Source organism: Oncorhynchus mykiss, unplaced genomic scaffold (assembly GCF_013265735.2).
Source record: "Oncorhynchus mykiss isolate Arlee unplaced genomic scaffold, USDA_OmykA_1.1 un_scaffold_697, whole genome shotgun sequence".
NCBI lineage: Eukaryota > Metazoa > Chordata > Actinopteri > Salmoniformes > Salmonidae > Oncorhynchus > Oncorhynchus mykiss.
The window spans coordinates 1-24,708 of NW_023494144.1; the positions used below are offsets into that span (position 1 = coordinate 1).

The following is a 24,708-nucleotide window of genomic DNA, read 5'->3' on the forward strand; positions in this document are numbered from 1 at the left end:
GCTAATTTGGTTAAGGCGATGGACTACACTATTGAGTCGGATCCCCATCCGTGACACACAACATTGCTTATTTTCTCCCTTGCATGGCCCTGCATGAAAGTAAAAACTCTGAAATAAAGCAGAACATGTGATAGCTTGCGCAAACAAACTCAATAAAGATGGCAGTGGTGGGATTTGAACCCACGCCTCCTTAGAGACTGGAGCCTTAATCCAGCGCCTTAGACCGCTCGGCCACACTACCCAGCTGTGGCAAAATATTCACACTTTCTCGTCAGTTACCTAGAGCGTCTGCACTCCCTTGTATTTCAGTCTTCTTTTTCATTTTCTTCTTTAAAATCTTTATGTATCTCATGTTGCTCTTGCGTCCTTCATCTTTTTTGATTCTCTTTCTAAAAATGTTAATTTATCTGATGTTGCTCTTTCTTTCATCGTATAAACTTAGAATTAGTTTCTGCTTTTATGTCTGAAGCAGATTGAATTAGAAAAACACGGCAGATAATTGCAATAACAGACGTGGGAATGAGGGTAAAGGCTGGATTCCCTTTATTTGTCCGGTGTCCTTGGTGGCCTTGTTTGAAATTACATTACAGTTTTCTGTTGAGAAAAAGTTGCAGCGGTGGACTTTGAACCGACACCTCCGAAAGACTGGGTCCTTAAATCCAGTTCTCTGGACAGCTCGGCCACAGTTCCCACTGTTAAAATGGACTGCTTGGTCGTCGCACAGACCATCACAACTTTCCTTTTTTCCAATCAAGGATTTGACGTGAACAACCACCGGTAGGAGGTGCAACTGCCACTGCGGGGGCACAGGATTTGGTGGCTAATTGGTTAAGGCGATGGACTACACTATTGAGTCGGATCCCCATCCGTGACACACAACATTGCTTATTTTCTCCCTTGCATGGCCCTGCATGAAAGTAAAAACTCTGAAATAAAGCAGAGCATGTGATAGCTTGCGCAAACAAACTCAATAAAGATGGCAGTGGTGGGATTTGAACCCACGCCTCCTTAGAGACTGGAGCCTTAATCCAGCGCCTTAGACCGCTCGGCCACACTACCCAGCTGTGGCAAAATATTCACACTTTCTCGTCAGTTACCTAGAGCGTCTGCACTCCCTTGTATTTCAGTCTTCTTTTTCATTTTCTTCTTTAAAATCTTTATGTATCTCATGTTGCTCTTGCGTCCTTCATCTTTTTTTGATTCTCTTTCTAAAAATGTTAATTTATCTGATGTTGCTCTTTCTTTCATGGTATAAACTTAGAATTAGTTTCTGCTTTTATGTCTGAAGCAGATTGAATTAGAAAAACACGGCAGATAATTGCAATAACAGACGTGGGAATGAGGGTAAAGGCTGGATTCCCTTTATTTGTCCGGTGTCCCTTGGTGGCCTTGTTTTGAAATTACATTACAGTTTTCTGTTGAGAAAAAGTTGCAGCGGTGGACTTTGAACCGACACCTCCGAAAGACTGGGTCCTTAAATCCAGTTCTCTGGACAGCTCGGCCACAGTACCAACTGTTAAAATGGACTGCTGGGTCGTCCCACAGACCATCACAACTTTCCTTTTTTCCAATCAAGGATTTGACGTGAACAACCACCGGTAGGAGGTGCAACTGCCACCGCGGGGGCACAGGACTTGGTGGATGGTTGGTTAAGGCGATGGACTACACTATCGAGTTGGAACCCAATCCGTGACACACAACATTGCTTCTTTTCTCCCTTGCATGGCCCTGCATGAAAGTAAAACCGCTGAAATAAAGCAGAAAATGTGATAGCTTGCGCAAACAAACTCAATAAAGATGGCAGTGGTGGGATTTGAACCCATGCCTCCTTAGAGACTGGAGCCTTAATCCAGCGCCTTAGACCGCTCGGCCACACTACCCAGCTGTGGCAAAATATTCACACTTTCTCGTCAGTTACCTAGAAAGTCTGCACTCCCTTGTATTTCAGTCTTCTTTTTCATTTTCTTCTTTAAAATCTTTATGTATCTCATGTTGCTCTTGCGTCCTTCATCTTTTTTTGATTCTCTTTCTAAAAATGTTAATTTATCTGATGTTGCTCTTTCTTTCATCGTATAAACTGAGAATTAGTTTCTGCTTTTATATCTGAAGCAGATTGAATTAGAAAAACATGGCAGATAATTGCAATAACAGACGTGGGAATTAGGGTAAAGGCTGGATTCCCTTTATTTGTCCGGTGTCCTTGGTGGCCTTGTTTGAAATGACATTACAGTTTTCTGTTGAGAAAAAGTTGCAGCGGTGGACTTTGAACCGACACCTCCGAAAGACTGGGTCCTTAAATCCAGTTCTCTGGACAGCTCGGCCACAGTTCCCACTGTTAAAATGGACTGCTTGGTCGTCGCACAGACCATCACAACTTTCCTTTTTTCCAATCAAGGATTTGACGTGAACAACCACCGGTAGGAGGTGCAACTGCCACTGCGGGGGCACAGGATTTGGTGGCTAATTGGTTAAGGCGATGGACTACACTATTGAGTCGGATCCCCATCCGTGACACACAACATTGCTTATTTTCTCCCTTGCATGGCCCTGCATGAAAGTAAAAACTCTGAAATAAAGCAGAACATGTGATAGCTTGCGCAAACAAACTCAATAAAGATGGCAGTGGTGGGATTTGAACCCACGCCTCCTTAGAGACTGGAGCCTTAATCCAGCGCCTTAGACCGCTCGGCCACACTACCCAGCTGTGGCAAAATATTCACACTTTCTCGTCAGTTACCTAGAGCGTCTGAACTCCCTTGTATTTCAGTCTTCTTTTTCATTTTCTTCTTTAAAATCTTTATGTATCTCATGTTGCTCTTGCGTCCTTCATCTTTTTTTGATTCTCTTTCTAAAAATGTTAATTTATCTGATGTTGCTCTTTCTTTCATCGTATAAACTTAGAATTAGTTTCTGCTTTTATGTCTGAAGCAGATTGAATTAGAAAAACACGGCAGATAATTGCAATAACAGACGTGGGAATGAGGGTAAAGGCTGGATTCCCTTTATTTGTCCGGTGTCCTTGGTGGCCTTGTTTGAAATTACATTACAGTTTTCTGTTGAGAAAAAGTTGCAGCGGTGGACTTTGAACCGACACCTCCGAAAGACTGGGTCCTTAAATCCAGTTCTCTGGACAGCTCGGCCACAGTTCCCACTGTTAAAATGGACTGCTTGGTCGTCGCACAGACCATCACAACTTTCCTTTTTTCCAATCAAGGATTTGACGTGAACAACCACCGGTAGGAGGTGCAACTGCCACTGCGGGGGCACAGGATTTGGTGGCTAATTGGTTAAGGCGATGGACTACACTATTGAGTCGGATCCCCATCCGTGACACACAACATTGCTTATTTTCTCCCTTGCATGGCCCTGCATGAAAGTAAAAACTCTGAAATAAAGCAGAGCATGTGATAGCTTGCGCAAACAAACTCAATAACGATGGCAGTGGTGGGATTTGAACCCACGCCTCCTTAGAGACTGGAGCCTTAATCCAGCGCCTTAGACCGCTCGGCCACACTACCCAGCTGTGGCAAAATATTCACACTTTCTCGTCAGTTACCTAGAGCGTCTGCACTCCCTTGTATTTCAGTCTTCTTTTTCATTTTCTTCTTTAAAATCTTTATGTATCTCATGTTGCTCTTGCGTCCTTCATCTTTTTTTGATTCTCTTTCTAAAAATGTTAATTTATCTGATGTTGCTCTTTCTTTCATGGTATAAACTTAGAATTAGTTTCTGCTTTTATGTCTGAAGCAGATTGAATTAGAAAAACACGGCAGATAATTGCAATAACAGACGTGGGAATGAGGGTAAAGGCTGGATTCCCTTTATTTGTCCGGTGTCCTTGGTGGCCTTGTTTGAAATTACATTACAGTTTTCTGTTGAGAAAAAGTTGCAGCGGTGGACTTTGAACCGACACCTCCAAAAGACTGGGTCCTTAAATCCAGTTCTCTGGACAGCTCGGCCACAGTACCAACTGTTAAAATGGACTGCTGGGTCGTCCCACAGACCATCACAACTTTCCTTTTTTCCAATCAAGGATTTGACGTGAACAACCACCGGTAGGAGGTGCAACTGCCACCGTGAGAGCACAGGAGTTGGTGGCTGGTTGGTTAAGGCGATGGACTACACTATTGAGTTGGAACCCCATCCGTGACACACAACATTGCTTCTTTTCTCCCTTGCACGGCCCTGCATGAAAGTAAAAACGCTGAAATAAAGCAGAACATGTGATAGCTTGCGCATACAAACTCAATAAAGATGGCAGTGGTGGGATTTGAACCCACGCCTCCTTAGAGACTGGAGCCTAAATCCAGCGCCTTAGACCGCTCGGCCACACTACCCAGCTCTGGCAAGAGTTCCACACTTTCTCGTCAGTTACCTAGAGCGTCTGCACTCCCTTGTATTTTAGTCTTCTTTTTCATTTTCTTCTTTAAAATCTTTATGTATCTCATGTTGCTCTTGCGTCCTTCATCTTTTTTTGATTCTCTTTCTAAAAATCTTAATTTATCTGATGTTGCTCTTTCTTTCATCGTATAAACTTAGAATTAGTTTCTGCTTTTATGTCTGAAGCAGATTGAATTAGAAAAACACGGCAGATAATAGCAATAACAGACGTGGGAATTAGGGTAAAGGCTGGATTCCCTTTATTTTCCGGTGTCCTTGGTGGCCTTGTTTGAAATTACATTACAGTTTTCTGTTGAGAAAAAGTTGCAGTGGTGGACTTTGAACCGACACCTCCGAAAGACTGGGTCCTTAAATCCAGTTCTCTGGACAGCTCGCCCACAGTACCAACTGTTAAAATGGACTGCTGGGTCGTCCCACAGACCATCACAACTTTCCTTTTTTCCAATCAAGGATTTGACGTGAACAACCACCGGTAGGAGGTGCAACTGCCACCGTGAGAGCACAGGACTTGGTGGCTGGTTGGTTAAGGCGATGGACTACACTATTGAGTTGGAACCCCATCCGTAACACACAACATTGCTTCTTTTCTCCCTTGCACGGCCCTGCATGAAAGTAAAAACGCTGAAATAAAGCTTGCGCATACAAACTCAATAAAGATGGCAGTGGTGGGATTTGAACCCACGCCTCCTTAGAGACTGGAGCCTAAATCCAGCGCCTTAGACCGCTCGGCCACACTACCCAGCTCTGGCAAGAGTTCCACACTTTCTCATCAGTTACCTAGAGCGTCTGCACTCCCTTGTATTTTAGTCTTCTTTTTCATTTTCTTCTTTAAAATCTTTATGTATCTCATGTTGCTCTTGCGTCCTTCATCTTTTTTGGATTCTCTTTCTAAAAATCTTAATTTATCTGATGTTGCTCTTTCTTTCATCGTATAAACTTAGAATTAGTTTCTGCTTTTATGTCTGAAGCAGATTGAATTAGAAAAACATGGCAGATAATTGCAATAACAGACGTGGGAATTAGGGTAAATGCTGGATTCCCTTTATTTGTCCGGTGTCCTTGGTGGCCTTGTTTGAAATGACATTACAGTTTTCTGTTGAGAAAAAGTTAAAGCGGTGGACTTTGAACCGACACCTCCGAAAGACTGGGTCCTTAAATCCAGTTCTCTGGACAGCTCGGCCACAGTACCAACTGTTAAAATGGACTGCTTGGTCGTCGCACAGACCATCACAACTTTCCTTTTTTCCAATCAAGGATTTGACGTGAACAACCACCGGTAGGAGGTGCAACTGCCACTGCGGGGGCACAGGACTTTGTGGCTGGTTGGTTAAGGCGATGGACTACACTATTGAGTCGGATCCCCATCCGTGACACACAACATTGCTTATTTTCTCCCTTGCATGGCCCTGCATGAAAGTAAAAACTCTGAAATAAAGCAGAACATGTGATAGCTTGCGCAAACAAACTCAATAAAGATGGCAGTGGTGGGATTTGAACCCACGCCTCCTTAGAGACTGGAGCCTTAATCCAGCGCCTTAGACCGCTCGGCCACACTACCCAGCTGTGGCAAAATATTCACACTTTCTCGTCAGTTACCTAGAGCGTCTGCACTCCCTTGTATTTCAGTCTTCTTTTTCATTTTCTTCTTTAAAATCTTTATGTATCTCATGTTGTTCTTGCGTCCTTCATCTTTTTTTGATTCTCTTTCTAAAAATGTTAATTTATCTGATGTTGCTCTTTCTTTCATCGTATAAACTGAGAATTAGTTTCTGCTTTTATATCTGAAGCAGATTGAATTAGAAAAACATGGCAGATAATTGCAATAACAGACGTGGGAATTAGGGTAAATGCTGGATTCCCTTTATTTGTCCGGTGTCCTTGGTGGCCTTGTTTGAAATGACATTACAGTTTTCTGTTGAGAAAAAGTTAAAGCGGTGGACTTTGAACCGACACCTCCGAAAGACTGGGTCCTTAAATCCAGTTCTCTGGACAGCTCGGCCACAGTACCAACTGTTAAAATGGACTGCTTGGTCGTCGCACAGACCATCACAACTTTCCTTTTTTCCAATCAAGGATTTGACGTGAACAACCACCGGTAGGAGGTGCAACTGGCACTGCGGGGGCACAGGACTTGGTGGCTGGTTGGTTAAGGCGATGGACTACACTATTGAGTCGGATCCCCATCCGTGACACACAACATTGCTTATTTTCTCCCTTGCATGGCCCTGCATGAAAGTAAAAACTCTGAAATGTGAACATGAGAACATGTGATAGCTTGCGCAAACAAACTCAATAAAGATGGCAGTGGTGGGATTTGAACCCACGCCTCCTTAGAGACTGGAGCCTTAATCTAGCGCCTTAGACCACTCGGCCACACTACCCAGCTCTGGCAAGTTTCCACACTTTCTTGTCAGTTACCTAGAGCGTCTGCACTCCCTTGTATTTTAGTCTTCTTTTTCATTTTCTTCTTTAAAATCTTTATGTATCTCATGTTGCTCTTGCGTCCTTCATCTTTTTTTGATTATCTTTCTAAAAATCTTAATTTATCTGATGTTGCTATTTCTTCCATCGTATACACTTAGAATTAGTTTCTGCTTTCATGTCTGAAGCAGATTGAATTAGAAAAACACGGCAGATAATTGCAATTACAGACGTGGGAATTAGGGTAAAGGCTGGATTCCCTTTATTTGTCCGGTGTCCTTGGTGGCCTTGCTTGAAATTACATTACAGTTTTCTGTTGAGAAAAAGTTGCAACGGTGGACTTTGAACCGACACCTCCGAAAGACTGGGTCCTTAAATCCAGTTCTCTGGACAGCTCGGCCACAGTTCCCACTGTTAAAATTACCTGCTTGGTCGTTGCACAGACCATCACAACTTTCCTTTCTTCCAATCAAGGATTTGACGTGAAACCCCACCTGTAGGAGGTGCAACTGCCACCGCGGGGGCACAGGACTTGGTGGCTGGTTGGTTAAGGCGATGGACTACACTATTGAGTTGGAACCCCATCCGTGACACACAACATTGCTTCTTTTTTCCCTTGCATGGCCCTGCATGAAAGTAAAAACGCTGAAATAAAGCAGAACATGTGATAGCTTGCGCAAACAAACTCAATAAAGATGGCAGTGGTGGGATTTGAACCCACGCCTCCTTAGAGACTGGAGCCTTAATCCAGCGCCTTAGACCGCTCGGCCACACTACCCAGCTCTGGCAAGCTTCCACATTTTCTCGTCAGTTACCTAGAGCGTCTGCACTCCCTTGTATTTTAGTCTGCTTTTTCATTTTCTTCTTTAAAATCTTTATGTATCTCATGTTGCTCTTGCGTCCTTCATCTTTTTTTGATTGTCTTTGTAAAAATCTTAATTTATCTGATGTTGCTCTTTCTTCCATCGTATAAACTTAGAATTAGTTTCTGCTTTTATTTCTGAAGCAGATTGAATTAGAAATACACAGCAGATAATTGCAATAACAGACGTGGGAATTAGGGTAAAGGCTGGATTCCCTTTATTTGTCCAGTGTCCTTGGTGGCCTTGTTTGAAATTACATTACAGTTTTCTGTTGAGAAAATGTTGCAGCGGTGGACTTTGAACCGACACCGCCTTAGACCACTCGGCCACACTACCCAGCTCTGGCAAAATATTCACACTTTCTCGTCAGTTACCTAGAGCGTCTGCACTCCCTTGTATTTTAGTCTTCTTTTTCATTTTCTTCTTTAAAATCTTTATGTATCTCATGTTGCTCTTGCGTCCTTCATCTTTTTTTGATTCTCTTTTTAAAAATCTTAATTTATCTGATGTTGCTCTTTCTTTCATCGTATAAACTTAGAATTAGTTTCTGCTTTTATGTCTGAAGCAGATTGAATTAGAAAAACACGGCAGATAATTGCAATAACAGACGTGGGAATTAGGGTAAAGGCTGGATTCCCTTTATTTGTCCGGTGTCCTTGGTGGCCTTGTTTGAAATGACATTACAGTTTTCTGTTGAGAAAAAGTTGCAGCGGTGGACTTTGAACCGACACCTCCGAAAGACTGGGTCCTTAAATCCAGTTCTCTGGACAGCTCGGCCACAGTTCCCACTGTTAAAATGGACTGCTTGGTCGTCGCACAGACCATCACAACTTTCCTTTTTTCCAATCAAGGATTTGACGTGAACAACCACCGGTAGGAGGTGCAACCTCCACCGTGGGGTCACAGGACTTGGTGGCTGGTTGGTTAAGGCGATGGACTACACTATTGAGTCGGATCCCCATCCGTGACACACAACATTGCTTCTTTTCTCCCTTGCACGGCCCTGCATGAAAGTAAAAACGCTGAAATAAAGCAGAACATGTGATAGCTTGCGCAAACAAACTCAATAAAGATGGCGGGATTTGAACCCACGCCTCCTTAGAGACTGGTGCCTAAATCCAGCGCCTTAGACCACTCGGCCACACTACCCAGCTCCGGAAAAACATTCACACTTTCTCTTCAGTTACCTAGAGCGTCTGCACTTCCTTGTATTTTAGTCTTCTTTTTCATTTTCTTCTTTAAAATCTTTATGTATCTCATGTTGCTCTTGCGTCCTTCATCTTTTTTTGATTATCTTTCTAAAAATCTTAATTTATCTGATGTTGCTCTTTCTTCCATCGTATACACTTAGAATTAGTTTCTGCTTTCATGTCTGAAGCAGATTGAATTAGAAAAACACGGCAGATAATTGCAATTACAGACGTGGGAATTAGGGTAAAGGCTGGATTCCCTTTATTTGTCCGGTGTCCTTGGTGGCCTTGCTTGAAATTACATTACAGTTTTCTGTTGAGAAAAAGTTGCAACGGTGGACTTTGAACCGACACCTCCGAAAGACTGGGTCCTTAAATCCAGTTCTCTGGACAGCTCGGCCACAGTTCCCACTGTTAAAATTACCTGCTTGGTCGTTGCACAGACCATCACAACTTTCCTTTCTTCCAATCAAGGATTTGACGTGAAACCCCACCTGTAGGAGGTGCAACTGCCACCGCGGGGGCACAGGACTTGGTGGCTGGTTGGTTAAGGCGATGGACTACACTATTGAGTTGGAACCCCATCCGTGACACACAACATTGCTTCTTTTTTCCCTTGCATGGCCCTGCATGAAAGTAAAAACGCTGAAATAAAGCAGAACATGTGATAGCTTGCGCAAACAAACTCAATAAAGAAGGCAGTGGTGGGATTTGAACCCACGCCTCCTTAGAGACTGGAGCCTTAATCCAGCGCCTTAGACCGCTCGGCCACACTACCCAGCTCTGGCAAGCTTCCACATTTTCTCGTCAGTTACCTAGAGCGTCTGCACTCCCTTGTATTTTAGTCTGCTTTTTCATTTTCTTCTTTAAAATCTTTATGTATCTCATGTTGCTCTTGCGTCCTTCATCTTTTTTTGATTGTCTTTGTAAAAATCTTAATTTATCTGATGTTGCTCTTTCTTCCATCGTATAAACTTAGAATTAGTTTCTGCTTTTATTTCTGAAGCAGATTGAATTAGAAATACACAGCAGATAATTGCAATAACAGACGTGGGAATTAGGGTAAAGGCTGGATTCCCTTTATTTGTCCAGTGTCCTTGGTGGCCTTGTTTGAAATTACATTACAGTTTTCTGTTGAGAAAATGTTGCAGCGGTGGACTTTGAACCGACACCTCCGAAAGACTGGGTCCTTAAATCCAGTTCTCTGGACAGCTCGGCCACAGTTCCCACTGTTAAAATGGACTGCTTGGTCGTCCCACAGACCATCACAACTTTCCTTTTTTCCAATCAAGGATTTGACGTGAACAACCACTGGTAGGAGGTGCAACTGCCACCGTGAGAGCACAGGACTTGGTGGCTGGTTGGTTAAGGCGATGGACTACACTATTGAGTCGGATCCCCATCCGTGACACACAACATTGCTTATTTTCTCCCTTGCATGGCCCTGCATGAAAGTAAAAACTCTGAAATAAAGCAGAACATGTGATAGCTTGCGCAAACAAACTCAATAAAGATGGCAGTGGTGGGATTTGAACCCACGCCTCCTTAGAGACTGGAGCCTTAATCCAGCGCCTTAGACCGCTCGGCCACACTACCCAGCTGTGGCAAAATATTCACACTTTCTCGTCAGTTACCTAGAGCGTCTGCACTCCCTTGTATTTCAGTCTTCTTTTTCATTTTCTTCTTTAAAATCTTTATGTATCTCATGTTGTTCTTGCGTCCTTCATCTTTTTTTGATTCTCTTTCTAAAAATGTTAATTTATCTGATGTTGCTCTTTCTTTCATCGTATAAACTGAGAATTAGTTTCTGCTTTTATATCTGAAGCAGATTGAATTAGAAAAACATGGCAGATAATTGCAATAACAGACGTGGGAATTAGGGTAAATGCTGGATTCCCTTTATTTGTCCGGTGTCCTTGGTGGCCTTGTTTGAAATGACATTACAGTTTTCTGTTGAGAAAAAGTTAAAGCGGTGGACTTTGAACCGACACCTCCGAAAGACTGGGTCCTTAAATCCAGTTCTCTGGACAGCTCGGCCACAGTACCAACTGTTAAAATGGACTGCTTGGTCGTCGCACAGACCATCACAACTTTCCTTTTTTCCAATCAAGGATTTGACGTGAACAACCACCGGTAGGAGGTGCAACTGCCACTGCGGGGGCACAGGACTTGGTGGCTGGTTGGTTAAGGCGATGGACTACACTATTGAGTCGGATCCCCATCCGTGACACACAACATTGCTTATTTTCTCCCTTGCATGGCCCTGCATGAAAGTAAAAACTCTGAAATGTGAACATGAGAACATGTGATAGCTTGCGCAAACAAACTCAATAAAGATGGCAGTGGTGGGATTTGAACCCACGCCTCCTTAGAGACTGGAGCCTTAATCTAGCGCCTTAGACCACTCGGCCACACTACCCAGCTCTGGCAAGTTTCCACACTTTCTTGTCAGTTACCTAGAGCGTCTGCACTCCCTTGTATTTTAGTCTTCTTTTTCATTTTCTTCTTTAAAATCTTTATGTATCTCATGTTGCTCTTGCGTCCTTCATCTTTTTTTGATTATCTTTCTAAAAATCTTAATTTATCTGATGTTGCTCTTTCTTCCATCGTATACACTTAGAATTAGTTTCTGCTTTCATGTCTGAAGCAGATTGAATTAGAAAAACACGGCAGATAATTGCAATCACAGACGTGGGAATTAGGGTAAAGGCTGGATTCCCTTTATTTGTCCGGTGTCCTTGGTGGCCTTGCTTGAAATTACATTACAGTTTTCTGTTGAGAAAAAGTTGCAACGGTGGACTTTGAACCGACACCTCCGAAAGACTGGGTCCTTAAATCCAGTTCTCTGGACAGCTCGGCCACAGTTCCCACTGTTAAAATTACCTGCTTGGTCGTTGCACAGACCATCACAACTTTCCTTTCTTCCAATCAAGGATTTGACGTGAAACCCCACCTGTAGGAGGTGCAACTGCCACCGCGGGGGCACAGGACTTGGTGGCTGGTTGGTTAAGGCGATGGACTACACTATTGAGTTGGAACCCCATCCGTGACACACAACATTGCTTCTTTTTTCCCTTGCATGGCCCTGCATGAAAGTAAAAACGCTGAAATAAAGCAGAACATGTGATAGCTTGCGCAAACAAACTCAATAAAGATGGCAGTGGTGGGATTTGAACCCACGCCTCCTTAGAGACTGGAGCCTTAATCCAGCGCCTTAGACCGCTCGGCCACACTACCCAGCTCTGGCAAGCTTCCACATTTTCTCGTCAGTTACCTAGAGCGTCTGCACTCCCTTGTATTTTAGTCTGCTTTTTCATTTTCTTCTTTAAAATCTTTATGTATCTCATGTTGCTCTTGCGTCCTTCATCTTTTTTTGATTGTCTTTGTAAAAATCTTAATTTATCTGATGTTGCTCTTTCTTCCATCGTATAAACTTAGAATTAGTTTCTGCTTTTATTTCTGAAGCAGATTGAATTAGAAATACACAGCAGATAATTGCAATAACAGACGTGGGAATTAGGGTAAAGGCTGGATTCCCTTTATTTGTCCAGTGTCCTTGGTGGCCTTGTTTGAAATTACATTACAGTTTTCTGTTGAGAAAATGTTGCAGCGGTGGACTTTGAACCGACACCTCCGAAAGACTGGGTCCTTAAATCCAGTTCTCTGGACAGCTCGGCCACAGTTCCCACTGTTAAAATGGACTGCTTGGTCGTCCCACAGACCATCACAACTTTCCTTTTTTCCAATCAAGGATTTGACGTGAACAACCACTGGTAGGAGGTGCAACTGCCACCGTGAGAGCACAGGACTTGGTGGCTGGTTGGTTAAGGCGACGGACTACACTATTGAGTTGGAACCCCATCCGTGACACACAACATTGCTTCTTTTCTCCCTTGCATGGCCCTGCATGAAAGTAAAAACGCTGAAATAAAGCAGAACATGTGATAGCTTGCGCAAACAAACTCAATAAAGATGGCAGTGGTGGGATTTGAACCCACGCCTCCTTAGAGACTGGAGCCTAAATCCAGCGCCTTAGACCACTCGGCCACACTACCCAGCTCTGGCAAAATATTCACACTTTCTCGTCAGTTACCTAGAGCGTCTGCACTTCCTTGTATTTTAGTCTTCTTTTTCATTTTCTTCTTTAAAATCTTTACGTATCTCATATTGCTCTTGCGTCCTTCATCTTTTTTTGATTCTCTTTTTAAAAATCTTAATTTATCTGATGTTGCTCTTTCTTTCATCGTATAAACTTAGAATTAGTTTCTGCTTTTATGTCTGAAGCAGATTGAATTAGAAAAACACGGCAGATAATTGCAATAACAGACGTGGGAATTAGGGTAAAGGCTGGATTCCCTTTATTTGTCCGGTGTCCTTGGTGGCCTTGTTTGAAATGACATTACAGTTTTCTGTTGAGAAAAAGTTGCAGCGGTGGACTTTGAACCGACACCTCCGAAAGACTGGGTCCTTAAATCCAGTTCTCTGGACAGCTCGGCCACAGTTCCCACTGTTAAAATGGACTGCTTGGTCGTCGCACAGACCATCACAACTTTCCTTTTTTCCAATCAAGGATTTGACGTGAACAACCACCGGTAGGAGGTGCAACCTCCACCGTGGGGTCACAGGACTTGGTGGCTGGTTGGTTAAGGCGATGGACTACACTATTGAGTCGGATCCCCATCCGTGACACACAACATTGCTTCTTTTCTCCCTTGCACGGCCCTGCATGAAAGTAAAAACGCTGAAATAAAGCAGAACATGTGATAGCTTGCGCAAACAAACTCAATAAAGATGGCAATGGTGGGATTTGAACCGACGCCTCCTTAGAGACTGGAGCCTAAATCCAGCGCCTTAGACCACTCGGCCACACTACCCAGCTCTGGTAAGATTTCCACACTTTCTTGTCAGTTACCTAGAGCGTCTGCACTCCCTTGTATTTTAGTCTTCTTTTTCATTTTCTTCTTTAAAATCTTTAGTATCTCATGTTGCTCTTGCGTCCTTCATCTTTTTTTGATTCTCTTTCTAAAAACCTTAATTTATCTGATGTTGCTCTTTCTTCCATCGTATAAACTTAGAATTAGTTTCTGCTTTTATGTCTGAAGCAGATTGAATTAGAAAAACATGGCAGATAATTGCAATAACAGACGTGGGAATTAGGGTAAAGGCTGGATTCCCTTTATTTTCCGGTGTCCTTGGTGTCATTGCTTGAAATTACATTACAGTTTTCTGTTGAGAAAAAGTTAAAGCGGTGGACTTTGAACCCACACATCTGAAAGACTGGATCCGTAAATCCAGTTCTCTGGACAGCTTGGCCACAGTTCCCACTGTTAAAACGGACTGCTACGTCTTCGCACAGCCCAGGCCAACTTTCCTTGTTTACAATCTAGGCTTTGACGTGAACAACCACCGGTAGGAGGTGCAACTGCCACCGCGGGAGCACAGGACTTGGTGGCTGGTTGGTTAAGGCGATGGACTACACTATTGAGTTGGTCCACCGTGACACACAACGTTTGTTTTTTTCTCCCTTGCATGGCCCGACATGAAAGTAAAAACGCTGAAATAAAGCAGAAAATGTGATAGCTTGCGCAAACAAACTCAATAAAGATGGCAGTGGTGGGATTTGAACTCACGCCTCCTTAGAGACTGGAGCCTAAATCCAGCGCCTTAGACCACTCGGCCACACTACCCAGCTCTGGTAAGATTTCCACACTTTCTTGTCAGTTACCTAGAGCGTCTGCACTCCCTTGTATTTTAGTCTTCTTTTTCATTTTCTTCTTTAAAATCTTTATGTATCTCATGTTGCTCTTGCGTCCTTCATCTTTTTTTGATTCTCTTTTTAAAAATCTTAATTTATCTGATGTTGCTCTTTCTTCCATCGTATAAACTTAGAATTCGTTTCTGCTTTTATGTCTGAAGCAGATTGAATTAGAAAAACACGGCAGATAATTGCAATAACAGACGTGGGAATTAGGGTAAAGGCTGGATTCCCTTTATTTGTCCGGTGTCCTTGGTGGCCTTGTTTGAAATGACATTACAGTTTTCTGTTGAGAAAAAGTTGCAGCGGTGGACTTTGAACCGACACCTCCGAAAGACTGGGTCCTTAAATCCAGTTCTCTGGACAGCTCGGCCACAGTTCCCACTGTTAAAATGGACTGCTTGGTCGTCGCACAGACCATCACAACTTTCCTTTTTTCCAATCAAGGATTTGACGTGAACAACCACCGGTAGGAGGTGCAACCTCCACCGTGGGGTCACAGGACTTGGTGGCTGGTTGGTTAAGGCGATGGACTACACTATTGAGTCGGATCCCCATCCGTGACACACAACATTGCTTCTTTTCTCCCTTGCACGGCCCTGCATGAAAGTAAAAACGCTGAAATAAAGCAGAACATGTGATAGCTTGCGCAAACAAACTCAATAAAGATGGCAATGGTGGGATTTGAACCCACGCCTCCTTAGAGACTGGTGCCTAAATCCAGCGCCTTAGACCACTCGGCCACACTACCCAGCTCCGGAAAAACATTCACACTTTCTCTTCAGTTACCTAGAGCGTCTGCACTTCCTTGTATTTTAGTCTTCTTTTTCATTTTCTTCTTTAAAATCTTTATGTATCTCATGTTGCTCTTGCGTCCTTCATCTTTTTTTGATTATCTTTCTAAAAATCTTAATTTATCTGATGTTGCTCTTTCTTCCATCGTATACACTTAGAATTAGTTTCTGCTTTCATGTCTGAAGCAGATTGAATTAGAAAAACACGGCAGATAATTGCAATTACAGACGTGGGAATTAGGGTAAAGGCTGGATTCCCTTTATTTGTCCGGTGTCCTTGGTGGCCTTGCTTGAAATTACATTACAGTTTTCTGTTGAGAAAAAGTTGCAACGGTGGACTTTGAACCGACACCTCCGAAAGACTGGGTCCTTAAATCCAGTTCTCTGGACAGCTCGGCCACAGTTCCCACTGTTAAAATTACCTGCTTGGTCGTTGCACAGACCATCACAACTTTCCTTTCTTCCAATCAAGGATTTGACGTGAAACCCCACCTGTAGGAGGTGCAACTGCCACCGCGGGGGCACAGGACTTGGTGGCTGGTTGGTTAAGGCGATGGACTACACTATTGAGTTGGAACCCCATCCGTGACACACAACATTGCTTCTTTTTTCCCTTGCATGGCCCTGCATGAAAGTAAAAACGCTGAAATAAAGCAGAACATGTGATAGCTTGCGCAAACAAACTCAATAAAGATGGCAGTGGTGGGATTTGAACCCACGCCTCCTTAGAGACTGGAGCCTTAATCCAGCGCCTTAGACCGCTCGGCCACACTACCCAGCTCTGGCAAGCTTCCACATTTTCTCGTCAGTTACCTAGAGCGTCTGCACTCCCTTGTATTTTAGTCTGCTTTTTCATTTTCTTCTTTAAAATCTTTATGTATCTCATGTTGCTCTTGCGTCCTTCATCTTTTTTTGATTGTCTTTGTAAAAATCTTAATTTATCTGATGTTGCTCTTTCTTCCATCGTATAAACTTAGAATTAGTTTCTGCTTTTATTTCTGAAGCAGATTGAATTAGAAATACACAGCAGATAATTGCAATAACAGACGTGGGAATTAGGGTAAAGGCTGGATTCCCTTTATTTGTCCAGTGTCCTTGGTGGCCTTGTTTGAAATTACATTACAGTTTTCTGTTGAGAAAATGTTGCAGCGGTGGACTTTGAACCGACACCTCCGAAAGACTGGGTCCTTAAATCCAGTTCTCTGGACAGCTCGGCCACAGTTCCCACTGTTAAAATGGACTGCTTGGTCGTCCCACAGACCATCACAACTTTCCTTTTTTCCAATCAAGGATTTGACGTGAACAACCACTGGTAGGAGGTGCAACTGCCACCGTGAGAGCACAGGACTTGGTGGCTGGTTGGTTAAGGCGACGGACTACACTATTGAGTTGGAACCCCATCCGTGACACACAACATTGCTTCTTTTCTCCCTTGCATGGCCCTGCATGAAAGTAAAAACGCTGAAATAAAGCAGAACATGTGATAGCTTGCGCAAACAAACTCAATAAAGATGGCAGTGGTGGGATTTGAACCCACGCCTCCTTAGAGACTGGAGCCTAAATCCAGCGCCTTAGACCACTCGGCCACACTACCCAGCTCTGGCAAAATATTCACACTTTCTCGTCAGTTACCTAGAGCGTCTGCACTTCCTTGTATTTTAGTCTTCTTTTTCATTTTCTTCTTTAAAATCTTTATGTATCTCATGTTGCTCTTGCGTCCTTCATCTTTTTTTGATTATCTTTCTAAAAATCTTAATTTATCTGATGTTGCTCTTTCTTCCATCGTATACACTTAGAATTAGTTTCTGCTTTCATGTCTGAAGCAGATTGAATTAGAAAAACACGGCAGATAATTGCAATTACAGACGTGGGAATTAGGGTAAAGGCTGGATTCCCTTTATTTGTCCGGTGTCCTTGGTGGCCTTGCTTGAAATTACATTACAGTTTTCTGTTGAGAAAAAGTTGCAACGGTGGACTTTGAACCGACACCTCCGAAAGACTGGGTCCTTAAATCCAGTTCTCTGGACAGCTCGGCCACAGTTCCCACTGTTAAAATTACCTGCTTGGTCGTTGCACAGACCATCACAACTTTCCTTTCTTCCAATCAAGGATTTGACGTGAAACCCCACCTGTAGGAGGTGCAACTGCCACCGCGGGGGCACAGGACTTGGTGGCTGGTTGGTTAAGGCGATGGACTACACTATTGAGTTGGAACCCCATCCGTGACACACAACATTGCTTCTTTTTTCCCTTGCATGGCCCTGCATGAAAGTAAAAACGCTGAAATAAAGCAGAACATGTGATAGCTTGCGCAAACAAACTCAATAAAGATGGCAGTGGTGGGATTTGAACCCACGCCTCCTTAGAGACTGGAGCCTTAATCCAGCGCCTTAGACCGCTCGGCCACACTACCCAGCTCTGGCAAGCTTCCACATTTTCTCGTCAGTTACCTAGAGCGTCTGCACTCCCTTGTATTTTAGTCTGCTTTTTCATTTTCTTCTTTAAAATCTTTATGTATCTCATGTTGCTCTTGCGTCCTTCATCTTTTTTTGATTGTCTTTGTAAAAATCTTAATTTATCTGATGTTGCTCTTTCTTCCATCGTATAAACTTAGAATTAGTTTCTGCTTTTATTTCTGAAGCAGATTGAATTAGAAATACACAGCAGATAATTGCAATAACAGACGTGGGAATTAGGGTAAAGGCTGGATTCCCTTTATTTGTCCAGTGTCCTTGGTGGCCTTGTTTGAAATTACATTACAGTTTTCTGTTGAGAAAATGTTGCAGCGGTGGACTTTGAACCGACACCTCCGAAAGACTGGGTCCTTAAATCCAGTTCTCTGGACAGCTCGGCCACAGTTCCCACTGTTAAAATGGACTGCTTGGTCGTCCCACAGACCATCACAACTTTCCTTTTTTCCAATCAAGGATTTGACGTGAACAACCACTGGTAGGAGGTGCAACTGCCACCGTGAGAGCACAGGACTTGGTGGCTGGTTGGTTAAGGCGACGGACTACACTATTGAGTTGGAACCCCATCCGTGACACACAACATTGCTTCTTTTCTCCCTTGCATGGCCCTGCATGAAAGTAAAAACGCTGAAATAAAGCAGAACATGTGATAGCTTGCGCAAACAAACTCAATAAAGATGGCAGTGGTGGGATTTGAACCCACGCCTCCTTAGAGACTGGAGCCTAAATCCAGCGCCTTAGACCACTCGGCCACACTACCCAGCTCTGGCAAAATATTCACACTTTCTCGTCAGTTACCTAGAGCGTCTGCACTTCCTTGTATTTTAGTCTTCTTTTTCATTTTCTTCTTTAAAATCTTTACGTATCTCATATTGCTCTTGCGTCCTTCATCTTTTTTTGATTCTCTTTTTAAAAATCTTAATTTATCTGATGTTGCTCTTTCTTTCACCGTATAAACTTAGAATTAGTTTCTGCTTTTATGTCTGAAGCAGATTGAATTAGAAAAACACGGCAGATAATTGCAATAACAGACGTGGGAATTAGGGTAAAGGCTGGATTCCCTTTATTTGTCCGGTGTCCTTGGTGGCCTTGTTTGAAATGACATTACAGTTTTCTGTTGAGAAAAAGTTGCAGCGGTGGACTTTGAACCGACACCTCCGAAAGACTGGGTCCTTAAATCCAGTTCTCTGGACAGCTCGGCCACAGTTCCCACTGTTAAAATGGACTGCTTGGTCGTCGCACAGACCATCACAACTTTCCTTTTTTCCAATCAAGGATTTGACGTGAACAACCACCGGTAGGAGGTGCAACCTCCACCGTGGGGTCACAGGACTTGGTGGCTGGTTGGTTAAGGCGATGGACTACACTATTGAGTCGGATCCCCATCCGTGACACACAACATTGCTTCTTTTCTCCCTTGCACGGCCCTGCATGAAAGTAAAAACGCTGAAATAAAGCAGAACATGTGATAGCTTGCGCAAACAAACTCAATAAAGATGGCAGTGGTGGGATTTGAACCCACGCCTCCTTAGAGACTGGAGCCTAAATCCAGCGCCTTAGACCACTCGGCCACACTACCCAGCTCTGGTAAGATTTCCACACTTTCTTGTCAGTTACCTAGAGCGTCTGCACTCCCTTGTATTTTAGTCTTCTTTTTCATTTTCTTCTTTAAAATCTTTAGTATCTCATGTTGCTCTTGCGTCCTTCATCTTTTTTTGATTCTCTTTCTAAAAACCTTAATTTATCTGATGTTGCTCTTTCTTCCATCGTATAAACTTAGAATTAGTTTCTGCTTTTATGTCTGAAGCAGATTGAATTAGAAAAACACGGCAGATAATTGCAATAACAGACGTGGGAATTAGGGTAAAGGCTGGATTCCCTTTATTTTCCGGTGTCCTTGGTGTCATTGCTTGAAATTACATTACAGTTTTCTGTTGAGAAAAAGTTAAAGCGGTGGACTTTGAACCCACACATCTGAAAGACTGGATCCGTAAATCCAGTTCTCTGGACAGCTTGGCCACAGTTCCCACTGTTAAAACGGACTGCTACGTCTTCGCACAGCCCAGGCCAACTTTCCTTGTTTACAATCTAGGCTTTGACGTGAACAACCACCGGTAGGAGGTGCAACTGCCACCGCGGGAGCACAGGACTTGGTGGCTGGTTGGTTAAGGCGATGGACTACACTATTGAGTTGGTCCACCGTGACACACAACATTTGTTTTTTTCTCCCTTGCATGGCCCGACATGAAAGTAAAAACGCTGAAATAAAGCAGAAAATGTGATAGCTTGCGCAAACAAACTCAATAAAGATGGCAGTGGTGGGATTTGAACTCACGCCTCCTTAGAGACTGGAGCCTAAATCCAGCGCCTTAGACCACTCGGCCACACTACCCAGCTCTGGTAAGATTTCCACACTTTCTTGTCAGTTACCTAGAGCGTCTGCACTCCCTTGTATTTTAGTCTTCTTTTTCATTTTCTTCTTTAAAATCTTTATGTATCTCATGTTGCTCTTGCGTCCTTCATCTTTTTTTGATTCTCTTTTTAAAAATCTTAATTTATCTGATGTTGCTCTTTCTTCCATCGTATAAACTTAGAATTCGTTTCTGCTTTTATGTCTGAAGCAGATTGAATTAGAAAAACACGGCAGATAATTGCAATAACAGTTGTGGGAATTAGGGTAAATGCTGGATTCCCTTTATTTGTCCGGTGTCCTTGGTGGCCTTGTTTGAAATTACATTACAGTTTTCTGTTGAGAAAAAGTTGCAGAGGTGGACTTTGAACCTACACCTCCGAAAGACTGGGTCCTTAAATCCAGTTCTCTGGACAGCTCGGTCACAGTACCAACTGTTAAAATAGACTGCTGGGTCGTTGCACAGACCATCACAACTTTCCTTTTTTCCAATCAAGGATTTGACGTGAAGAACCACCGGTAGGAGGTGCAACTGCCACCGCGGGGGCACAGGACTTGGTGGCTGGTTGGTTAAGGCGATGGACTACACTATTGAGTTGGAACCCCATCCGTGACACACAACATTGCTTCTTTTCTCCCTTGCATGGCCCTGCATGAAAGTAAAAACGCTGAAATAAAGCAGATAGCTTGCGCAAACAAACTCAGTAAAGATGTCAGCGGTGGGATTTGAACCCACGCCCCCTTAGAGACTGGAGCCTAAATCCAGCGCCTTAGACCGCTCGGCCACACTACCAAACTCTGGCAAGATTTCACCACTTTCTCGTCAGTTACCTAGAGCGTCTGCACTCCCTTGTATTTTAGTCTTCTTTTTCATTTTCTTCTTTAAAATCTTTATGTATCTCATGTTGCTCTTGCGTCCTTCATCTTTTTTTGATTCTCTTTTTAAAAATCTTAATTTATCTGATGTTGCTCTTTCTTCCATCGTATAAACTTAGAATTAGTTTCTGCTTTTATGTCTGAAGCAGATTGAATTAGAAAAACACGGCAGATAATTGCAATTACAGACGTGGGAATTAGGGTAAAGGAAGGATTCCCTTTATTTGTCCGGTGTCCTTGGTGGCCTTGTTTGAAATTACATTACAGTTTTCTGTTTTCTGTTGAGAAAAAGTTGCAGCGGTGGACTTTGAACCGACACCTCCGAAAGACTGGGTCCTTAAATCCAGTTCTCTGGACAGCTCGGCCACAGTTCCCACTGTTAAAATAGACTGCTTGGTCATCGCACAGACCATCACAACTTTCCTTTTTTCCAATCAAGGATTTGACGTGAACAACCACCTGTAGGAGGTGCAACTGCCACCGCGGGGGCACAGGACTTGGTGGCTGGTTGGTTAAAGCGATGGACTACACTATTGAGTTGGAACCCCATCCGCGACACACAAAATTGCTTCTTTTCTACCTTGCATGGCCCTGCATGAAAGTAAAAACACTGAAATAAAGCAGAACATGTGACAGCTTGCGCAAACAAACTCAATAAAGATGGCAGTGGTGGGATTTGAACCCACGCCTCCTTAGAGACTGGAGCCTTAATCCAGCGCCTTAGACCGCTCGGCCACACTACCCAGCTCTGGCAGAATATTCACACTTTCTCGTCAGTTACCTAGAGCGTCTGCACTCCCTTGTATTTTAGTCTTCTTTTTCATTTTCTTCTTTAAAATCTTTATGTATCTCATGTTGCTCTTGCGTCCTTCATCTTTTTTTGATTGTCTTAGTAAAAATCTTAATTTATCTGATGTTGCTCTTTCTTCCATCGTATAAACTTAGAATTAGTTTCTGCTTTTATGTCTGAAGCAGATTGAATTAGAAAAACATGGCAGATAATTGCAATAACAGACGTGGGAATTAGGGTAAAGGCTGGATTCCCTTTATTTTCCGGTGTCCTTGGTGGCCTTGTTTGAAATTACATTACAGTTTTCTGTTGAGAAAAAGTTGCAGAGGTGGACTTTGAACCTACACCTCCGATATACTGGGTCCTTAAATCCAGTTCTCTGGACCGCTCGGTCTCAGTACCAACAGTTAAAATGGACTGCTGGGTCGTTGCACAGAACATCACAACTTTCCAATCAAGGATTTGACGTGAACAACCCCCGGTAGTAGGTGCAACTGCCACAGCGAGAGCACAGGACTTGGTGGCTGATTGGTTAAGGTGATGGACTACACTATTGAGTTGGAACCCCATCCGTGACACACAACATTGCTTCTTTTCTCCCTTGCATGGGCGACATGAAAGTAAAAACCCAGAAACAAAGCAGAAAATGTGATAGCTTGCGCAAACAAACTCAAATAAAGATGGCAGTGGTGGGATTTGAACCCACGCCTCCTTAGAGACTGGAGCCTTAATCCAGCGCCTTAGACCGCTCGGCCACACTACCCAGCTCTTGCAAGATTGCCAGACTTTCTCGTCAGTTACCTAGAGCGTTTGCAGTCCCTTGTATTTTAGTCTTTTTCATTTTCTTCTTTAAAATCTTTATGTATCTCATGTTGCTCTTGCGTCCTTCATCTTTTTTTGATTCTCTTTTTAAAAATCTTAATTTATCTGATGTTGCTCTTTCTTCCATCGTATAAACTTAGAATTAGTTTCTGCTTTTATGTCTGAAGCAGATTGAATTAGAAAAACATGGCAGATAATTGCAATTACAGACGTGGGAATTAGGGTAAAGGAAGGATTCCCTTTATTTGTCCGGTGTCCTTGGTGGCCTTGTTTGAAATTACATTACAGTTTTCTGTTTTCTGTTGAGAAAAAGTTGCAGCGGTGGACTTTGAACCGACACCTCCGAAAGACTGGGTCCTTAAATCCAGTTCTCTGGACAGCTCGGCCACAGTTCCCACTGTTAAAATAGACTGCTTGGTCATCGCACAGACCATCACAACTTTCCTTTTTTCCAATCAAGGATTTGACGTGAACAACCACCTGTAGGAGGTGCAACTGCCACCGCGGGGGCACAGGACTTGGTGGCTGGTTGGTTAAAGCGATGGACTACACTATTGAGTTGGAACCCCATCCGCGACACACAAAATTGCTTCTTTTCTACCTTGCATGGCCCTGCATGAAAGTAAAAACACTGAAATAAAGCAGAACATGTGACAGCTTGCGCAAACAAACTCAATAAAGATGGCAGTGGTGGGATTTGAACCCACGCCTCCTTAGAGACTGGAGCCTTAATCCAGCGCCTTAGACCGCTCGGCCACACTACCCAGCTCTGGCAGAATATTCACACTTTCTCGTCAGTTACCTAGAGCGTCTGCACTCCCTTGTATTTTAGTCTTCTTTTTCATTTTCTTCTTTAAAATCTTTATGTATCTCATGTTGCTCTTGCGTCCTTCATCTTTTTTTGATTGTCTTAGTAAAAATCTTAATTTATCTGATGTTGCTCTTTCTTCCATCGTATAAACTTAGAATTAGTTTCTGCTTTTATGTCTGAAGCAGATTGAATTAGAAAAACACGGCAGATAATTGCAATAACAGACGTGGGAATTAGGGTAAAGGCTGGATTCCCTTTATTTTCCGGTGTCCTTGGTGGCCTTGTTTGAAATTACATTACAGTTTTCTGTTGAGAAAAAGTTGCAGAGGTGGACTTTGAACCGACACCTCCGAAAGACTGGGTCCTTAAATCCAGTTCTCTGGACAGCTCGGCCACAGTTCCCACTGTTAAAATGGACTGCTTGGTCGTCGCACAGACCATCACAACTTTCCTTTTTTCCAATCAAGGATTTGACGTGAACAACCACCGGTAGGAGGTGCAACCTCCACCGTGGGGTCACAGGACTTGGTGGCTGGTTGGTTAAGGCGATGGACTACACTATTGAGTCGGATCCCCATCCGTGACACACAACATTGCTTCTTTTCTCCCTTGCACGGCCCTGCATGAAAGTAAAAACGCTGAAATAAAGCAGAACATGTGATAGCTTGTGCAAACAAACTCAATAAAGATGGCAGTGGTGGGATTTGAACCCACGCCTCCTTAGAGACTGGAGCCTAAATCCAGCGCCTTAGACCACTCGGCCACACTACCCAGCTCTGGTAAGATTTCCACACTTTCTTGTCAGTTACCTAGAGCGTCTGCACTCCCTTGTATTTTAGTCTTCTTTTTCATTTTCTTCTTTAAAATCTTTAGTATCTCATGTTGCTCTTGCGTCCTTCATCTTTTTTTGATTCTCTTTCTAAAAACCTTAATTTATCTGATGTTGCTCTTTCTTCCATCGTATAAACTTAGAATTAGTTTCTGCTTTTATGTCTGAAGCAGATTGAATTAGAAAAACACGGCAGATAATTGCAATAACAGACGTGGGAATTAGGGTAAAGGCTGGATTCCCTTTATTTTCCGGTGTCCTTGGTGTCATTGCTT

The 24,708-nt window shown here is 43.2% G+C and overlaps 29 non-coding genes across 29 annotated transcripts; all 29 read right to left on the reverse strand.

Annotated features, from left to right (window-relative positions):
- Positions 1-159: 159 nt before the first annotated feature.
- Positions 160-241, reverse strand: trnal-aag. Its single transcript has one exon. It is a non-coding gene; the product is annotated as a tRNA-Leu (tRNA).
- Positions 242-977: 736 nt separating this feature from the next.
- On the reverse strand, positions 978-1,059 carry trnal-aag. The gene has a single exon. It is a non-coding gene; the product is annotated as a tRNA-Leu (tRNA).
- Positions 1,060-1,798: 739 nt separating this feature from the next.
- trnal-aag lies at positions 1,799-1,880 on the reverse strand. The gene has a single exon. It is a non-coding gene; the product is annotated as a tRNA-Leu (tRNA).
- Positions 1,881-2,617: 737 nt separating this feature from the next.
- trnal-aag lies at positions 2,618-2,699 on the reverse strand. Its single transcript has one exon. It is a non-coding gene; the product is annotated as a tRNA-Leu (tRNA).
- Positions 2,700-3,436: 737 nt separating this feature from the next.
- Positions 3,437-3,518, reverse strand: trnal-aag. The gene has a single exon. It is a non-coding gene; the product is annotated as a tRNA-Leu (tRNA).
- Positions 3,519-4,255: 737 nt separating this feature from the next.
- On the reverse strand, positions 4,256-4,337 carry trnal-uag. The gene has a single exon. It is a non-coding gene; the product is annotated as a tRNA-Leu (tRNA).
- Positions 4,338-5,058: 721 nt separating this feature from the next.
- Positions 5,059-5,140, reverse strand: trnal-uag. The gene has a single exon. It is a non-coding gene; the product is annotated as a tRNA-Leu (tRNA).
- Positions 5,141-5,877: 737 nt separating this feature from the next.
- trnal-aag lies at positions 5,878-5,959 on the reverse strand. Its single transcript has one exon. It is a non-coding gene; the product is annotated as a tRNA-Leu (tRNA).
- A 741-nt stretch (positions 5,960-6,700) lies between these two features.
- trnal-aag lies at positions 6,701-6,782 on the reverse strand. The gene has a single exon. It is a non-coding gene; the product is annotated as a tRNA-Leu (tRNA).
- A 736-nt stretch (positions 6,783-7,518) lies between these two features.
- trnal-aag lies at positions 7,519-7,600 on the reverse strand. Its single transcript has one exon. It is a non-coding gene; the product is annotated as a tRNA-Leu (tRNA).
- Positions 7,601-9,571: 1,971 nt separating this feature from the next.
- trnal-aag lies at positions 9,572-9,653 on the reverse strand. The gene has a single exon. It is a non-coding gene; the product is annotated as a tRNA-Leu (tRNA).
- A 736-nt stretch (positions 9,654-10,389) lies between these two features.
- trnal-aag lies at positions 10,390-10,471 on the reverse strand. The gene has a single exon. It is a non-coding gene; the product is annotated as a tRNA-Leu (tRNA).
- Positions 10,472-11,212: 741 nt separating this feature from the next.
- On the reverse strand, positions 11,213-11,294 carry trnal-aag. The gene has a single exon. It is a non-coding gene; the product is annotated as a tRNA-Leu (tRNA).
- A 736-nt stretch (positions 11,295-12,030) lies between these two features.
- On the reverse strand, positions 12,031-12,112 carry trnal-aag. Its single transcript has one exon. It is a non-coding gene; the product is annotated as a tRNA-Leu (tRNA).
- A 736-nt stretch (positions 12,113-12,848) lies between these two features.
- trnal-uag lies at positions 12,849-12,930 on the reverse strand. Its single transcript has one exon. It is a non-coding gene; the product is annotated as a tRNA-Leu (tRNA).
- A 737-nt stretch (positions 12,931-13,667) lies between these two features.
- Positions 13,668-13,749, reverse strand: trnal-uag. Its single transcript has one exon. It is a non-coding gene; the product is annotated as a tRNA-Leu (tRNA).
- A 731-nt stretch (positions 13,750-14,480) lies between these two features.
- On the reverse strand, positions 14,481-14,562 carry trnal-uag. Its single transcript has one exon. It is a non-coding gene; the product is annotated as a tRNA-Leu (tRNA).
- Positions 14,563-15,299: 737 nt separating this feature from the next.
- On the reverse strand, positions 15,300-15,381 carry trnal-uag. The gene has a single exon. It is a non-coding gene; the product is annotated as a tRNA-Leu (tRNA).
- A 737-nt stretch (positions 15,382-16,118) lies between these two features.
- Positions 16,119-16,200, reverse strand: trnal-aag. The gene has a single exon. It is a non-coding gene; the product is annotated as a tRNA-Leu (tRNA).
- Positions 16,201-16,936: 736 nt separating this feature from the next.
- Positions 16,937-17,018, reverse strand: trnal-uag. The gene has a single exon. It is a non-coding gene; the product is annotated as a tRNA-Leu (tRNA).
- A 737-nt stretch (positions 17,019-17,755) lies between these two features.
- On the reverse strand, positions 17,756-17,837 carry trnal-aag. Its single transcript has one exon. It is a non-coding gene; the product is annotated as a tRNA-Leu (tRNA).
- A 736-nt stretch (positions 17,838-18,573) lies between these two features.
- trnal-uag lies at positions 18,574-18,655 on the reverse strand. Its single transcript has one exon. It is a non-coding gene; the product is annotated as a tRNA-Leu (tRNA).
- A 737-nt stretch (positions 18,656-19,392) lies between these two features.
- trnal-uag lies at positions 19,393-19,474 on the reverse strand. Its single transcript has one exon. It is a non-coding gene; the product is annotated as a tRNA-Leu (tRNA).
- A 731-nt stretch (positions 19,475-20,205) lies between these two features.
- On the reverse strand, positions 20,206-20,287 carry trnal-uag. Its single transcript has one exon. It is a non-coding gene; the product is annotated as a tRNA-Leu (tRNA).
- Positions 20,288-21,016: 729 nt separating this feature from the next.
- Positions 21,017-21,098, reverse strand: trnal-uag. The gene has a single exon. It is a non-coding gene; the product is annotated as a tRNA-Leu (tRNA).
- Positions 21,099-21,842: 744 nt separating this feature from the next.
- Positions 21,843-21,924, reverse strand: trnal-aag. Its single transcript has one exon. It is a non-coding gene; the product is annotated as a tRNA-Leu (tRNA).
- Positions 21,925-22,652: 728 nt separating this feature from the next.
- Positions 22,653-22,734, reverse strand: trnal-aag. The gene has a single exon. It is a non-coding gene; the product is annotated as a tRNA-Leu (tRNA).
- A 741-nt stretch (positions 22,735-23,475) lies between these two features.
- On the reverse strand, positions 23,476-23,557 carry trnal-aag. Its single transcript has one exon. It is a non-coding gene; the product is annotated as a tRNA-Leu (tRNA).
- A 736-nt stretch (positions 23,558-24,293) lies between these two features.
- On the reverse strand, positions 24,294-24,375 carry trnal-uag. Its single transcript has one exon. It is a non-coding gene; the product is annotated as a tRNA-Leu (tRNA).
- Positions 24,376-24,708: the final 333 nt, after the last annotated feature.